Source organism: Helicoverpa armigera, chromosome 1 (genome assembly GCF_030705265.1).
Source record: "Helicoverpa armigera isolate CAAS_96S chromosome 1, ASM3070526v1, whole genome shotgun sequence".
Classification (NCBI taxonomy): domain Eukaryota; kingdom Metazoa; phylum Arthropoda; class Insecta; order Lepidoptera; family Noctuidae; genus Helicoverpa; species Helicoverpa armigera.
Genome location: NC_087120.1, coordinates 14,483,709 through 14,502,789, shown reverse-complemented (window position 1 = coordinate 14,502,789; position 19,081 = coordinate 14,483,709). Strand labels below are relative to the sequence as shown.

General features: G+C 37.0%; 1 protein-coding gene and 1 long non-coding RNA gene across 2 annotated transcripts in view; both read right to left on the bottom strand.

The window, feature by feature from the left end:
* Positions 1-18,801, bottom strand: part of LOC110373856 (proton-coupled amino acid transporter-like protein pathetic) — a 43,322-nt gene extending 24,521 nt beyond the window's left edge. The window contains exon 1 of the mRNA XM_021331269.3: positions 18,577-18,801. The gene's annotated coding sequence lies outside the window, so the exon portion shown is untranslated. The remainder of the gene's footprint in view (positions 1-18,576) is intronic.
* On the bottom strand, positions 9,537-10,394 carry LOC135117654 (uncharacterized). The gene is made up of 2 exons (XR_010277031.1): positions 10,027-10,394; positions 9,537-9,764 (listed from the first exon to the last, which is right to left on the bottom strand). It is a non-coding gene; the product is annotated as an uncharacterized LOC135117654 (long non-coding RNA).
* Positions 18,802-19,081: the final 280 nt, after the last annotated feature.

Genomic DNA, 19,081 nt, shown 5'->3' with positions numbered 1-19,081 from the left:
TGAACAGCTTATGCGTGCTAGTGTGCCTCAATGTAATTCTTTGTTTAGTTTTGAGCACGTTACTCCAATGGATGTAATTAATGTTTTTAAAACTCTTAAATTAAAAAATACGGGGGATTTTTGGGACATTTCCATCAAACTATTAGGTAATATAATTGACGTCATTGCTCCTTACCTTGCTATAATATTCAACAAGTGCATTGACACTGGTGTTTTTCCTGACCTCATGAAACACAGTAAAGTCATACCTCTATTTAAATCAGGCAATAAGTCAGACATTAGTAATTTTAGACCTATTTCTATCTTGCCTGCCTTTAGTAAAATTTTCGAAAAGTTAATACTCAAGCAGTTACTACGATATTTCAATTTAAATAGCCTCCTTCATACAGAACAATATGGCTTTACCAAAGGTCGTTCTACCACAGATGCTGGTGTTGCACTTTTAAAACATATTTATAACGCATGGGAAAATTCTCAAAATGCTATTGGAGTCTTTTGCGACCTTTCCAAAGCTTTTGATTGCGTCCATCATGATACACTTTTACGCAAATTACGGTTTTACGGAGTCCAAAACGGAGGTCTCAACGTAATAGAATCGTATCTGCAACATAGATTGCAATGTGTAGATGTAAATGGTGCTAAATCATCAGGCCTTCCAGTTCAGCTAGGTGTGCCACAAGGCTCTATATTAGGTCCATTCTTATTCTTAGTTTACATTAATGATTTACCTTACCACCTCAAAAATATCTGCGATGTTGTATTATTTGCAGATGATACATCTCTTATCTTCAAAGTTGACAGAAATAGAGAGCAATTTGACGACGTAAACAGTGCACTCTCAACAGTTACGCACTGGTTTACAACAAACAATTTAGTACTAAATGCTAAAAAAACAAAATGCATTAAGTTCACTTTGCCTAATGTAAAAAACCTAGGTCCTAATGTTATCCTAAACAACGAAGTTCTTCAAACCGTTGCATCTACCGTGTTTCTGGGTATAACAGTTGATACAAAACTTCAGTGGGGTTCACATATTTCTAGCCTCGCGGGAAGGCTTAGTTCTGCTGCCTATGCCGTCAGAAAAGTCAGGCAGTTCACTGACGTCGACACTGCGCGATTAGTGTATTTCAGCTATTTTCACTGCGTCATGTCCTACGGTATTCTATTGTGGGGCAAAGCCGCTGATATACAGAACATATTTATTATCCAAAAACGTGCTATTCGTGCAATATACAAGTTAGGTACCAGAACTTCCCTCAGAGAGTTGTTTAAAGAGATTGGTATTCTCACTGTGGCATCACAGTTCATCTTTGCCAACATTCTGTATATTAGACAGAACCTACATTTATATACCAAGAAAAGTGAAGTCCATAGCATTAATACTAGAAATAAGCATAAACTGTGTGTACCCTATCACCGGCTTCATAAAGTGCATGACTCATTTCTGGGTTTAGGTATTCGTTTTTATAATAAGCTCCCTCTGCCCTTACTAGAACTGCCGTTTAATAAATTCAAAGTACAAATTAAGGCTGTTCTTATAAAAAAGGCATACTACACCATCAATGATTATTTGAATGATAAAAATAGTTGGTCGCCATGATGAACGCAAGACAGCTATATTATTTGGATAATTTTAATTTCTCCCATTTAATCTCTTTGACTCAATGACATTTATTTTGTTTTTATTTATTATTTTATTATTATTATTTTTTTTAATGTTATTACATTATTGACAAGATACATTCTTTGTATTAATTCTTTGTTTTGGATTTTAGTAAATAAGGACCACTACTTCGCGAGAACTGATAATTTGATCTTGATATTGAGTTGTGTAGCAGTGAGTACGTCATGCTCCCTTAGACGGCACTGCTTGCGGTAGCGTCGGCGGTCGGGTTGCCTCCCTCCCTCAAAAATGCGCGAGGGGGGCGATGGCTGATCCTCGCGTTATGCTCGTGAACGGGTGCTGCTTGTGGTGCCAGGTCGTCTTACTGACTATATATTAGTTTTTTTTTTTTTAATTTTGTAAACTCATTTTATTTTGCTTATGTTCTGGCTGAGCGGTCTAATTTACTAATTTACTAGTTTACAAAAGAATAGCACATGTAGGTGGGCACTCCCTTAAATCCTATTAAGTGTAAATAATTGGAGGCTATAATTTTTTTTTTTTTTTTTTCATCAAACTTATTAAATGCTTGAGTTAGTTAAGGTATGTAGGGTGAGTGCTAGCTAGCATGTGGTGTATAAATCATTTTTACTGTAATTTTGTGTCAATATTGCATATTGTCCTCTATTGTGGAATACAAATTACATTGTATACAAATGTACATATCAAACATTGTTTAAGGTTCTTCTAACCTACAGACAGACATGTGTTGCTGGGGAGTTTGTTGCGCCACTTCTTCTTCCCAGCAAAAACACATAGGAAGTGGTGAAGGGTGGGCGTTTTGGGGGCTGTCTATTGTTAATTCCTGACGTTCAAAAAGTGCTGTCTTGCAGCCAAGTTTGAATAAACGATTTTTGATTTTGATTTTGATTTGATTTTGATTTATGCTCGCCGGCAAGGTGGACGAGGCCGTCATCAACGTCTTGTATGGAGCGAACCTCTGCGCCCTACGCAAGAGGGATGGCGGCATTCGTCCAATTGCCGTAGGGACTACTTACCGTCGCACGGTAGCCAAGATTTGCTGTAAATTTTGTAGTGAGGGTGTTTCGGAAAAATTTCAGCCCCTTCAGCTGGGTTACGGCTCAAGAGGGGGCTGCGAGGCTGCCGTGCACGCGTTATCGACCTATTTAAATTGTGGCAAAGGAGAGGTCATAATGAAGGTTGACATAAAGAATGCCTTTAATTCAGTCAATAGGGACACCTTGCTGGCAGAAACGAAAAAAGAGTTACCCCAAATTTACAGTTTTATTTGGCAATGCTACAGACATCCATCTAAATTACTATATCAGGACAACCTTCTGGAATCTTCTGTTGGCTGTCAGCAGGGTGACCCACTCGGGCCCGTGATTTTCAGTTTAGCCATAAACCCAATAATTCGGCAGCTAAATTCGGAATTCAACGTTTGGTACCTTGATGACGGAACCTTGGGGGGCAAAGTAGATACAGTACTTGGTGATTTTTCTTTTCTCCAAAACAAATTTCAAGAAATAGGTCTAAATCTAAATTACCCCAAATGCGAACTTTTTGTACCGGACAATACTGACAGACAAGACACACTTTCAAAATTCAATGCAATAGCCCCGGATATTAAATTAATTGATAAGGACTCTCTTTGTCTCCTTGGTTCCCCAATATATGAAAATTCATTTTCGAATTTTATACAGGACAAAATACAAAATTTCAATCATATTTCGGAAAGGCTGCTCCAAATTAACATGCACTCAGCCATTACAATCATTAGATATTGTTGTTTTGGCCCAAAATTAACATACTATTTGCGCGCTTCCACTCTATGGAAGCACACAAACCTTTTGGAACAACTTGACAAAATTATCAGACACACATTATCATCAATTTTAAATGTGGCCCTAGACGACCGAGCCTGGGTTCAGGCTACTCTTCCCATTCGCATGGGAGGGCTTGGCGTCCGCAAAATTTCTAGTATAAGTTTACCGGCCTTTATATCCTCCGTCCGTGGTACTGAGAAATTGACCAGGAAAATTCTCCCTTCCACACTGGTCAATTGCGAGGTACCATGCCTGGCTGAGGCTGTAGAGGCTTGGAAAATCACCTGCCCGAATATTGATCTACCCGTCAACCCATCCTCTCAGAGACAGTGGGATGAGCCGCTCTGCAGAGCTACACGGAATAATCTGATTAATACGTCAATTTCTTCTGCAGAGCGAGCGCGCCTTCTGGCTGTGGGCGAATGGGAGTCGGGTTTATGGCTTCTGGCACTTCCGTCGTCAAACATAGGCACCTTGTTTGATGACACCACTTTCCGGCTAGCTATTTGCTTGCGTTTGGGTGCTCCGTGCTGCTCTCCTCACCGCTGCCCATGTGGTGAAGCTGTCAGCAGCCTTGGACACCACGGCTTGTCATGTAGCCGCAGCGCCGGCCGTTTTGCACGGCATGCGAATATCAATGACATAATCCGTCGCGCTCTTGTTGCCGTCGGCGTTCCAGCCATATTAGAACCCAGTGGTCTGGTACGCGACGATGGCAAGAGACCAGACGGTATGTCGTTGTTCCCGTGGAAGATGGGTAGGTCTTTAGTATGGGACGCGACCTGTGTCGATACTCTTGCACCATCTCACCTTCCTAGCTCGGCGCGATGTGCTGGTTCCGCTGCTGCGGCTGCAGAGGACCTCAAACGGCGCAAATATAGTACCCTGGTGGGTAACTATACCTTTGAGCCGTTTGGGGTTGAAACCCTCGGGCCGTGGGGTCCAAGTGCTCATCTCCTATATAAGGATATCGCTAAGCGACTTGCTGACACTTCAGGTGACCCAAGGGCTGGTTTTTATTTTGGCCAAAAAGTAAGCATTGCCATACAACGTGGCAATGCTGCCAGCCTCTTGGGTACACTCCCGGTGGGCAGCGATGAGGAGTTTTTTGATGCAATTTTTTAAATATTTTTATTTATAGTAAGTGTATATATTAGGTAATAAGTTAGTTTTATGTTGTATATATATTTATTATTAAGTTATTGTAAAAAGTTATTTGTAAATAAATAAATAAAATATAATATAAAAAAAAAAATCAAAGATAATAATTAAAAGCACCTCTCGTATCTAATCGTTGGTACTTTCAGAATATTATCTTTGAAGCAATCAAACGCGGTATTATATCAAGATAAGAAATTATTAGATGCATTGTTGATTGGACACTAATGGAGAATAATTAGGAATTTCCAGACGCTAAAGCAGAGACAGTAAATTTCAAAGGCACAGCTGAAATCAAGAGGTTTTGCCAATGTTCCGTTGATGTACTAAGAAGGTTTTATTTGTAGGACGCGGGTGAGTCCGCGGGAAATAGCTCGTTTATCATACATCATCATACCACCGAATAACGATCGCGTTTCAGTCCGGTCAAGCGACAGTATTCACTTAACACAGCGGCGAAATTCGAACCTAATAACCTGCTATTCGCGTTAAAACCACGGGCTACCAGGCTATTGGGGTTTTCAGGACTTTTCCAGTTCTGTATAATATAAGTACGGGATATAATACGAAGCTTGCACAGCCCTGTATTTCATAAAAAAAATGATTTTTTAGATCGGTTCAGAGATTTCGGAGCCTTTAAACCAAACACAGAAAACATTAAATGTTTTCTCTGTATGTATGTTCATAAGTAAGTACTCGTAATAAGTTTTCTTGTTATGTATGGACAAAATTTAAGATTATGTGTATCATTGACTTACATCATACTTAGAGATTAATTGTTAAAAAAGTTAAAATGTTTGCACAATTGTCGCATGTTTTTCAGTCAAAAAATGTATCCCAAAATATCAAGTTTGTCCGGTGTCTGGATGTATGTCCGGTAGATAGAATCAAATTGATGGTAGCCCTACAGATCAGTGGCTAAGGGAAGCCATGCAAATACTCGGTACCGTTACTACCACATAATACGGTGCTACTGCGACCTAAACCTGACGAGAATACCAATCATACACACAAGCCTTAGTTTATTGAACCCAATAAATAAGTCGATCAGTGGACTGAGAACTCCGGCCACGTACGAACGTGTGGTTACTATAGTTGTTTCCTATACTAATATTACAAAGAGGATTTTTGTTTGTACCTAATTGATAAACTCAAAAACTACTAGTAAGTAATTTATAAAATGACGCGCGTGAAACCGCGGGAAAACGGCTAGTAATATTATCAAGATGATTTTTTTCATGTTTGTTTGTAATTGATAAACTCAAAAAGTATTGGATTTCTTTCACTGTTGGAAAGCTGCACTCTTCCCGAGTAACATAGACTATATTTTATCTCTGTACAGATAGTAAGTAGTTCCTAAAGGACGTGTGTGAAAGCGCGGGAAAACGGCTAGTAATATTATATAACGTTTTTGCAGATTTCACTGTCACCGATATGACTGATAAAATTTATACTCGATTTGAGTAGGATATAGATAAAAATAAACGTGAAAGAAGATAAAGATTGGATTTGATATGACTTTCTTTTGTCTTTTTATCAATGTAAATATGTACAATAATAATTACTTAAGAAATTAGAACATTATATAAGTAAGTACTAATTACTTTATTTGCTTACATCATCCATTCATAACTGAGGCTTTTTTCGAAAAACTGATAAGTGATGTAAGTCCAAAACAGGTGCTCTTTATAATACAGAGATAACTTAGTTAATTACTTTATGTTATCGTACCTTCAACGAAGTTCGATATTCCTCATTGATTCGTCACATGCCGTGACAGCCAGTTGCCATATAGTTTTTCGGTCACTAGTGCCACTTCAAACTTTCAAGATTGGTGTAATCTAATCTTTGACTTAATTCGACTTCATTTTACATAGTAATAATATAATATTCAAAATTGATATTTATGTTATCTTTTAGCAGTAAATAAGAGGTATCTTTAGCGTATTACACTAATACATATAATGAATAAGATATGTATATTATATCTGCACAATAATAAAGTTATCAAGATAATGGCAGATATCCTGAACAAATAAATAAAACACTTGTTTGGATTTCCAGCGAGGTTGTCTTCGAAGGCTAACCTTCGAGAAGAGAATATAGTTTACCCAATGTTTAGGGGAGAGTGGGGGAATTACGGACGCCGGGTAAATACGGACTAGCAAGTATCTACTCATTCAATCCCCCCCGCGGCAGCCCGGTGCTGTCATCTGTTTCTTTCCACCATTTTAGTGACACGCAAAAACTTACGACAGCCGGCTGCGCACTGTTTCAAAGCTAGGTAAAATTAAAAAAAAAAGTGTATTTTGATCTAATTTTTATTGTTTTACAATTCGAGGGACAGGTATGTATATGAAGTGATGGTAAAAAGTGATATTTTCTATGGATAGCTTTGTCAATGGAGTTTGAATCGACAATGTTTGTTTTTATGAAATGTTTTCATATCCTACAAATTTCTCTCTTTGATTTAAAAATACCCAGTTGGGTTAATTGCGGACAAGCCCCGCGGGGTAAATACGTACGTCCGCAATTACCCCTAATTCGAAAAACTATTATGAAATTAATCAATAACTACTCAATACTCATTTTTAGATGCCTCGGAAATATATAAGAAAAAAATCGAATCATTACAAAAAGCTGTGCAAAAAATAAAAGACCAGTAGATAACTTTGCGTCAGGCGGAAGAAGAAAATGGTATTCCCAGAGATACTTTGTTTGACATGTTGATTACTTTTACATTTATTGTCAGGAAAAGCACAGTGATCTACCCGCCGAAGACTGGATTATGTGTTCAAAGTGTAGGTAACAAGTGGGCTCATGAGAACTGCAGGAAGTTCTTCTAAAGGCTTTACTTGTGATTTTCGTCAGTGATGTGGACCTAGTCCGTAAATACCCCATGCTGTCCGTAATTAACCCAGGGTCAGTCCGAATTTACCCCGAGCGCTGCGGGTAAATACGGACTGAACTGACTGACTTTTGCTAAAAATATTATATTTATTGATTGATCTCGTATAATAAGTATAATTGTTTTGGTAGACAAATAACTAAAGATTGATAATTAACAAAGACAGACTGATTATTACTAATAGTACGAATGTTGTGCATTATTTCCCTTCAGCGTCCGCAATTCCCCCACTCTCCCCTACCTAAGGTGCTTTCTAGCTGAAAATTGTACTACGTTCGATCAAACAAGATTCTACTAGGTCTCTTCTTGCCGTCCCATCGGGTTATGAGAGTGAAGGAATAGTGAGTGCACCTGTGTCTGCGCAAATGCTCGTGCACTATAATATCTCCTGCGCAGCTGGCTGTTCTCCTCATATGAGAACAGCCGCCGTGGCCGAAATCGGTACCAGACGCCATTACTACTAGGTGCCCGTCTCATGTTTTTTTGAAAAAAGTACAATTTATTAATTACTCAAATTGTTTTAATTACTTTAGTATCAACAAAAAAGGGGTTTATTTATCTATTCACAAAATATTTACATTAATTGAAAATAAAATAAACTTATATATATATACAACTTAAAACTAATATAGGGCATCAAAAAATTGCTCCTCATCGCTGTCACTGGGTAAAATGTTTGATGTTTCTTAAGAGACGCTACGAGATTGCCTAGTAGTGTTTTGTTTGTCGAGTTTACCTATATTTATTTTTTTTATTAGATTTTTTCAGTGGCGCCAATTAAGTATGCACTGTATAATCATAGGCCTTGGTTTAGTAATTATTATTGATTGACCCACTATTACGCTCTCGTTATGCCATTCCTTGCAACGAGCAGTGAAAGGCTTGGTAGTCGCAATTTTCAACTGTTGCCTGCACTGCGTTTTTTTATAATTTTTTATCGAAATGTGTCATAGAAAGCATCAAGATAATGATGCAAATTTTAGCCCATAATGTCATTATAATGACTGTAGGCCACATGGGTATCGTTAATCTAATTTCTAAGAACTTAGACAGTCTATGCCTTAGGCATAACATCATTTCTTGCGCACGTGCCTTCATACAGTCTGACAGTTACCTCTACGTTCCGTTTTGTATTTCTACTATGTGGCGTGACCTACAGACTTAAATACTAAACATAATGATAGTAAGCCCGATGTCTGGCTTAGTGGCTGACAATTTATTTTGAAGAGAATCACGATTTATCTCCATTCTGATTAATGAGCCCGATCGAACTGTTAGCCGACTGAAAGTTTGCAGTGGACAATAGTACCTAACTGTACTTTCATGAGTTATTATTTCATAAAATTAAGTTAACGTCTACATATGAAGCTACGCATTTTCTTTCACAATTGGTCAATGAGAAATAAAATCTACCTGTTCATTAACTATTGCGCTTTGAGAAAATGCTGCCAGTCGTTGCCAAAAACAGTAAACATTAGCATGAATGAAAATCACGTGCGGATCAAGTATATTTATGAAAAATTACAGTTTATTCTATAAATTTCTAGGTCATGTTTCGACAAGAAAACATTAAGCGTCTCGAATGTTCCAGGGACCAATTGAATGGTGCACGGTGCAATAGGACAATATTATAGGTGCAATATAAGACAAAGAAAGTTTGTTTTTGAAATTTATATCGTATCGGGCGCTATGCCAAAACAACCGAATCAAACATACATACATATGACTTGCATTGCGTAGGTAAAACATGTGGACCTGTAGGGACTAATACAACTATAGGGTAGACTGGGTACAGTTGTGCCAATTTTCGTTTGATCACCAATAATTTTGATATTTGACTAATTAGCTCGCAGAAAAGGAACTTGTATCGCAATTTGTACATTTGTGTACGTAAAAACACTCATATATTGTTCCTTAATACAATGTATTACTCATAAGATCAATTTAAAAAAAAATGGGAAAGTGTCACAACCGGCCACATACCAAGGGCGGTTGTGACATGCATAAACATATATCAAAATGGTCTATAATATCTTTTATTGTAGAAATGTTTAACATAATAAGCTTACAAACATAGTTTTAACAATCAACAAAACAACATTTGCTCTGTTCAAACTTGTAGCTGTAGAAAGGCTTGTAGCTTGAGCTACACGTACGAAATCCCTTGTTTCACTTCTTCATCGGCATCTTTTTATTTTTTGATATCACACTGCGCTCTTTCGGTCTTCCGCAAACGTATCCTGGACATCTAAAAGCAAAAAACTATAATATGAGATTTATTATATGTAAAGATATTCGTCACAACCGTACCCAAAAAAATTGACACAACCGTACCCAACGCATCATTTTGAAAACAAAAAATCGCCATGATTTTGCCAAATACTTTACGTAAAAAGAAATCACTTGTAATTAAATATTAATATTCAACTTTTAAAGAAAAAAATAACAAGATAATCTATCTGTATAAAAATAACAGTAATTAGGAAACGAAATCGAACAAAAATACTTACTTTTGATTGTTGAAAAGCAATGTGGGCTCCTGCTTACGTCAACGTCGTGCGCCGGCTAACGCAATACTGGGGTACGTGTTTAGGCTTGTGAGCCACGTCTTTCTCCCTCACCACCTCCCCCGTTTTACGTATAGTTTCGTTACAACTGCGACTGTCACTACCGTACCCTGGCACAACCGTACCCAGTTTACCCTACATACATACACAATTTTTTTTATCGACGTCAAAAATCATCAAATGACCCCTCCCGCTGTGGGTTAGCAGCGGCGAGGGAGTGTCAGACTCTTACTGACTAAAAACCGTCGTGTTCCGTCGTGGGCCTTTTATGTGCCAGGGCCGCGGTATCTCTTTCGAACAACCCGCAGCCCCGGCAGACATACATACACTTTTATACATACTTTTCGAAATATTTGAATGTCTTCTGCCAAAAATCATCTCTTAGATATCCTCTTAATAGTGTGTGTCTATCGCCCCAAAACCACTGTAGGTACCGATTTAAATGAAAATTTGTACACACACAGTAATATATTACTTATGCTTAAACGGAGGTTAAACGATGCAACGGTATCTTAAGAGTTGTTATATTTTTAACGTATCCACAAAAAGAAAGTTAAAATGGAATTGAAGCATTTATTTGTCAACACGAAGAAAATAATTCAAATTGTATTGTAATGTGTGTTTTTGGCACAATGCTGAATAAAATTATACGTAAGTGTAATTGACCTATCGTTGTATGTATATCATTAATTTACTGACGCTACAAAACCGCGTCAAAACATCGATTTTATTTTTGGTAAGGTATGCAAGTTTCGCGTTTCGCGTACGTAAAAAAAGTAATTTTATATTTTAAGCAAAGATTGCGATTATGACGTTGTGCTCTAAATAAACACTGATGGGTAATTATTTATGTCGGATTTGCAATTTCAGTGAAAAAGAGATATTTTTTATTTCTTGTTAGGTACAGCAATTTTTTTGAATTACAGCAGTAGATGCCTTATAATAGTTCAATTTTATTGGGGACACATTCTATTCGATTAAAAAATCACAACCGTACATTTTAGATTAGACAGTACGAAAGTAAAGGACACTAATTGATCCGTGTTTTTGACACACTTTTACTATTAAAATATGATAATTTTATCTATCCTGTCAAAGTGTTATCAGTTAATTTGATGCATTGGAACAATATTCGTCCTTGGCCTGTGAAATATAATGATACGAAAAAACCGGCCTAAGTACTATCACACTAATATTAATACTTATAATAAACTTGAAATTTCGTATTTTAACTTACTAAGAGGGAACTTGAAAGTTGTACATTCAAAAGTACATATGGATGTTTGTATCTTTCACGCAAAGATACCGAATGGATTTTAATGAAACTTGGCAGTTAAGTTCGTATCAGAATAATATACCTACATACATACATACAAACTATCCTTTATTCATGTGCGGGGAAAAGTTCTTTAAGGGTTCGAAAGATTTACCGCGGCCCTGGTACATAAAAGGCCTACGACGGAACACGACGGTTTTTAGTCAGTAAGAGTCTGACACTCCCTCTCCGCTGTTAACCCACAGCGGGATGATTTTTGGCGTCGTTAAAAAAAAGGACAAGAGTGAAACTGCGGGAAACAGCCAGTAGCTACAGAAATAGCCCGATGTGATATGTAGGTATATGTACCTTCATATTAATAAGCAGCAAAGGGACGACTATCGAGGAAAATATAACTTTTGTTTGAGGTAAAATCCTTTATTTATAAATAGTACGTGCTCTCCTTTGTGTCTTTGTCGAGGTAAGATGCATATATATTTTTGTTAATAAATATCCAACTGTAACAGAGCTAGGTAACAATTAATATTTTATTGTTGCTTTTAATAAAAGTGATTATGTTACTACGAGATATTGAACTGGTAGCCGTGGAGATCTAAGGGGGAGGCCTATGTTCAGCAGTGGACGTCCTATGGCTGAGATGATGATGATGATGATGATGAATATACCTACTGAATTTGTTAATTTTTGAGATTGTTTTTCATCTCTTTGTAAAAAGTGCAAGTCAATGACAGGATCGAAAATACCTACACAACATTGTGAAATAATCCTTTTATCAGATAGAAGATAAGGGGAACTGTGACAGTAAATAATCTGCATTACATGACTCCTGTTATTTGGCTAGCGTGATTCGACATTTTATTTTTTTTACAGTTTTACATATCCTTGTAGTAAGATATGATAGAGTACTATTACCAGTAACTATGTAGCAGTAGCTACTTAAAAATCAAAATGCATTTATTCTAATCAGGCTGAAAAACAGTATTTTAGAATATCATGAGACAACCCCAAAAAACGCCCACCCTTCACCACTTTCTATGTGTTACCTACTGCTGGGTAGAAGTGGCGCAACAAACTCCCCAGCAACACATGTCTGTCTGTAAGATTAGAAAAAAACTATTTTCGATAAACTTATTAGCATCATGAAAAAAAACTCTTTCAAAATTCAGCCTTCAAAGTGCGCTCGTCGCTCGTGAATTCGCTTACATCATTTGTTATGCGCATGATTTGTCAATTAAGTATAACACCACGCATGCGCGTGGCAATCAAACCCTCATGACCTACTTGCAATGTCCACCAATGCATCTTCAATCTGTTTCAAATGGTCTACTGTCTATTTTATTACATTGTTAACACAGGTTCTATGTGGCTAAATTCGTAAACCAAACTAACATTTCTAGCTAACAAACGAAAGGTAGGTACCTATTATTTTTTTTGCATTATTTATGTAAAACAAGAAGATTAAAGTTTAAATCTTTGGCAGTCATTACAAGGGTAGTCAGAAGTCAGTAAGTCTGACATCAAGCCTTAACTAGGGGTATTGGGTTGTCCGAGTAACTGGGCTGAGGAGGACAGATAAGTAGTCTATCCCGCCTTGCAAAACTCTAGTATTCAGCTGCATACAGTTAGACTGGAAGCCAACCCCAACATAGTTGGAAATAAACTAGGCAGATAACCACTATAATTTATCTGAGAAGACCACCCAAACATTTCTCGTATATAGATTGGACTATTATTCAATTAAAGCCGATGAACAGAAATGATTTACTAATAAATAAAATTCTAGCTTCCTTATTATAAGACGGTAAATACACTTGTCATTAGGAGACGATAATAGATCTATACTGATATTAAAGATTTAATGAGCATTTCCGCTACGTGGGTAATTATAGTTTTCCGAGTTATACTTAGGTACTCATTGGTTCCTTACCCCCTAAAGCTCCGGGGAAGTCGCTCCCGTTGTTTTAAGACACCGAGTGACTTGCACTATTTAAGTACTTATAACGATAACCGAGCCATGGCTATGTATAATATTGTTAGATTATCCATATAAGTTATTCTTTCACGCTGAAACGGCTGAACCAATTCAGATGGCATGGTAAATAACTTGACGGTGGTGGCGACTCCTAGACGAAACCTAATCTTTCTTTGTCGCAAAGCTTATTTTTGTCCTGCAGTTAGGCAAGGAAACTTAGTTTTATTTTATTTTATTTTTTTTTCTCCTACAAGGTCGCTTTACCATTTACATAACATTACCTATGTATTTCATAAAAAACACAAACGCACATCAAAATTGAGAACCTTTACGGGAACTTGGTTAAATACATTATCATTCCAATATTTATAGAGCTGTATTGTCCTTAAGATACGTAGGTATTATATACTTAAATAAACTTGAGATAAGTCTTGTGTATTGTCCAGAGGCGTTGACCGTTTGAAGGTTTATTGTTAAGAGCCAATCGAGTTTCGAGAGAACTCTTGAACTGTCAACGGCCTAATCGAAATGTGTTTATTAAGGACTAGCTGTTTTCCCGCGGCTTCCCCGGGGAACTTCTGCCCGTACATAGATAGAATATCCTGTTTAGTAATATCAACTTGGGAATAGCGTAGTTTTTCGACAGTGAAATATTTTTTCAAATAGATGTACTTAATGGTTTCGGAGCCGGAAAAAATGTTTCCTCTTTATTATATAAGTAGTATAGACTTTATAAGCCTAAGCCTTTATAAACCGACATAATTCATGCTACTTATTACTTTACTTAAATAACTTTTTTTGTTAGTTATCTATCTCAATTTTAATTCGGTATTCTACACCTTAATTTGTAAAATGAAAAGCTTTCACAGTTCATATGCTTTTAACCAAATTGATCGTTAGTTTGATAATTTAATGGACTACCTCTAACCATGGCTCCCAATACTGTGTTCGTTTAAATATTTATGACATTGCAGGCTGTCGGGCAAACACTACTAGGTCAATTGCAGGGTAGTTCCAGTAGTTTGTGTTTGCACTACAGTTTATTTGGATCGATAGAATTCTGTCAATTCTTGCAAGTATACCGTGGCACAAAATACCATGTCCTGAATTGCATTCTTTGAAAATATTTTAGAATTGTTTTGTCATTAAAATGCTTTACGGGTACGTGCAATTGGATATTCTTTAGTTAGAATATGTATAACTATAATTACATTTTAACAGTAGTTATTAGCTAAATCAATTACCTACATATTACCAAAAGGTAGTATCGTGTAAAATTACAAAAAAACTGTGCAATTATTAATGCCCTTTCAAAAAGTTCTGGAAGCAGAATCAAAAGTTACTGTAAGCTACCGCACTAATGATCATATTGCTGGTATATTTTAAAATTCGGCAAGTCTGCCTACGACTCTCTATGTAGGTCAGGCAGCCGGTCTTTGTATATGCGAGAAATTATCAAGACTTGCGAATTCATTTTTAGATGCACGATACAAAACTAATTATACCTATTTATTTTTTCCTACTTAGATTGGATTTCTTAATTTTTAATTTAATGACTTATTATCTAATTGAGCATCCCTTTTAATCTGTTTACTTTAATTTACAGATAAGATTATCGATTGATGTGTTAACTTATCAGAGTTTTGATTTATTTTCCATCAGTAGTTATCATTATGCTATTGCTGAAGATATCAAAATTATCTATAATTATCTGTGTTTGTAGAGATATTACGCATTCTAACTAAAACAAGTTTAGTTTACGTGGACTAAAAGTTCAAATTAAAAGCAGTGAGTTCCGTCATATCTGCGCCAACCCTTACCCACTGCGTGCGTTTGTAGATATTCTGAATTGATTGTTAAAAATACTTCTTACTATAAAAATAAGGTTATTGTGTATATCGTTCTAAGAACCGGTGAGCCAGCGATATGATAAATGGCACTTTATAGCAAGGAATGCAGGTAGCCGTATCGTCAAACAATGCAAGCCGTTAGGAGTTTTTATCTTCTACGTTATTTGAGATTGTAATATTTTTTTTATTGGTGTTATCTCGACTGTTATCAGTATGTAACAGGTTTTATTTTCTGCATTGCACCTGTCTGGGTGGGCTTAAAATGTCTGCCGTGTGTTTCGGCCTTCAGTAAACTTCAGTTAGTAAAACATGCTATGGGAAGGTACTGACACCCATATTTTAAACGTGGTCTTCAGAAGTACCAGATTTTGTGTTTGGTACCTTCTGTTTTGTTCAAGACGAAGGTTTAAACATAGCACTAAATACTACGGTATCCTACGGTTTAATACGTTGTTAAATGTGCCACGAATTCTGTTTTTTTTTATAAGCGTTTTCAACCTTTTTTACGTGATGATGATGCAAATACATAGTTCAGATAAGCTAGGCGCATATCATGGACTTCGCACGTATTGTCTGCATCTGTATTTGGAACATATCAATCATGCATCAATCAATTTCTGCGATTGCATTTCCGCAACCAAATAGAGTTGATGGAGCTACTAAACGATTCTTACAAAGCTATAATATGAAAATCACCTACTTTTTCTTAAATTATACTATGTGGTGTTAGTAACCTATTAGAATTTTCAGATGGTAAACTTATTTAAAAAGGAAGTTAATAAACATTCTCATTTCGATATTCCCCTGCCCTTATCAGAAGTTTTATTTGAACAAACGTTTTATTTTGATCATGATTATAGTTTGTGGTTAATAAGACCTACAACGTAACTTATGAAGGTGTCGGTAGCAATATGATGATACCACAATGGAATATTGAGCACCATAAGTATGCGGTTACAGTTTGAGCTATCATTTGAAGTCGTAAATGTCATCATCAGTCTAGCCAATTAGCAATGATGCAGTGTGCTGGTAAGAGTGAACTATTCGATCTGGGGGTTTACGCGAAATATATCCGGTATCCGAACACCGTGTTTTCTCAACCCCCTGCGCCCCACGACCAGAAGAGGTACTTAGTACTCAATTAGGGATTCGCCCAACAACCCTAAAGTTTTGAAGGAGCTGGTTTATGATTTTATGATGTATATTTATATTATTTACCTTAAATACGAGTATAAAAGCCATGTTGAGCTTATCTTTGAATTGTGGTAACTACATGGTAGTAATGCAGCTACATAGGTGAGCAGCGTTTGTGATATGACTTCTGAAAATTTTTGTATCGATATTGACGTCATTTTAGTAGTAACACAGGAAAATATATATTCAGGAAATAAGTATATAAGCTTGTATCACAGCTCCAAGAGAAGAGCGTAAAATGATTTGGCAAAACGTGTGTGTAAGAAAGTAAATGGGCAAGGCATCAAATGTGTAACTTCAGAATTCCAAATTTATCAAGTAATTAGTGCACGATGGTATATTTCAGGAATATTTTATTAAGTTGGCACACACCACAATAAACAATGTAAAGGAAAATAATTGCTTTTATCAATGCGTACGCCACGTGCGGTTTCTAGATAAAAATTATGATAATTCAGATGTTAGCTTCATGTTCATTCTGTCAGAATGATAACCTATTTTTCACGTTTGCTCTTAGCCTCAAACAGTCAAGAGGAATTTTCAAAATTTTTGTTAAACCGTATAAGAACATTATACGGCATGTTAATTGTTCTTTTACAACTAACTTTACAATTTCAAATAATTGCTGGTTGTAAAAAATTTACCGTTACACACACAACTACGATACGTTTTTTATGGCTCCTCTGTTATCCGGTTTGATCTGGTCTGTAGTTTGTAAGTACAGTTGAAAAGTAGACAAATGAAAGTATATACGCCATGACAGGTATGAGTGACCGAGTGGGTGCCGAGCCAAGAATCAATGACCTCGCCACCCTACTATGTGCAAAAACTTCGTCCAATTTTTTGAACACCACGATCAGATTTGATAGAAAGTTAAACCAGTAAAAAGTTAAGTGTACTTACAACACTGAAACCGAGCCGAGTGTTGCCAGGTATTGAGGTTATTTTTATAGAAATTACTTCACGATTGCATTGATAATGATGAATTGGTTGTAGGTACAATCATTTGGTTTCTTGGTATACTTTATTTTTATATTTTTTGTTAAGAAACGAAATCAATGATAGGTAGGCAATCCTTATTCAGATATATTATCATAGTAATTCATTACTAATAGTGCTAGATTCTTCAGTAGGTACTTATAGGCAACGTTAAACCATCTGAATAAACGAGTTTCTCAAAAAGGCGTGTGCTATTTAAATATAGCTTGATGACGTCGTCTCATGTCATGTAATTTCAGTCGCAACATGTTCGCGAAGCAAGGTAGCCTAGCTAGAAAACAATGCATCATCTGCCTAGCCTTTTCCCAACTATGTTGGGGTCAGCTTCCAGACTAACCGGATACAGCTGAGTACCACCTAGAAAATACTGCAAAATCGAAAAAGATATGTAACTAATTGTGCCTATGCCCGTGTAGTACCTATTATTCTACGAAAAAAGTAGACGAATACAATTTGACCTATTTAATTTAACGTAGGCGAAAGTATTATGAATGAAAACATACAGGTGATGGGCAAGTCAGTAACTTATATAAGAGATTAAATAGGTTTATCGTATTAATGTCAAGGAACAGGCAGCTGCAAGTAAGCTCATAAACGTGTATATTTATGTAGCGGCGCAGTACCGGTGACAGATGTGGGCTCGGCCGCGCCGCCGCGTCTCCGCCGCGTGCGCAGACCGGTCCTATGCACCTCCCAAAGTCAAGTTAACGTGGACGAGGAATGCAAGCCCATCAACACTGTTCGCGCCTTTTCAAAGTGTCAACATTGCCGCCACTTCAACGTCTACGCGTGATAATTTCTCGTGATAACGTCGGAAATACGAATTGCTTATTTACATTATTATCTACTTGTGTTTCAACTTTGCACCGTATCATACTTAACTATAATACAAATATTATTTATCACATAATAACTATCGAGGACGTCGATACCCCCAATCGCAACGAGGCAAAATAATTACGAATATTATAGAAGATAAGTTTCACACTAAATATTAAATAAAGTTACAGATAACTAATAAAATTAAGTGAACAGTCTGCAAAAAAAATATAAAATGTAAAAAAAGAACTATTCACATCCATATGTCACGCAAGAAAAGCTCTGGTACATTTCACATGAATACTTGGAAACAAAAAACGCGTCAACACAATCATAGCATCGCGTTACAGTTTATTGAATAATACAAGGTACACGGCACTCACCTGTCTATCAGTCGCCGGCTGCTACCAACGGGTTATAGGTTATAGCGAAACAACCGAGGGACGGGGCCACGTGCTTTATATTTAGCGAGCGGAACGCGACCGACCGGCTCGCGAGTTAAAATGAGAATGAACTGATGAACGATGCCAGACCAAACGTACGCAATACGCATGGCACCGCACAAGCAAGCGAGTCCGATTGTTGCGTCATAGCGCACGGGCGAGCGTCGGCGGCGAATGTTCGGATAGTGCCAAGCGGCGCCCGAGCGTGCAACCCGGCCGGCTCGCGGCGCCCGCACTTCTCGTCTAGCGCCCTACTACGCGATCATCTATTAATTTCGCCACTTAACACTAGCGTATGCGTATCGGACGCCTATTCATTTACGGCGAATCGTTATATTTCTTGTTTACAGTTAGTGACGTTTGGTTAACAAAAGAAATTGCCTTACTGCCTACGTAAAATTCGTATGATAACGTCATGGTAATCACACAGTTTTTTATACGGCCG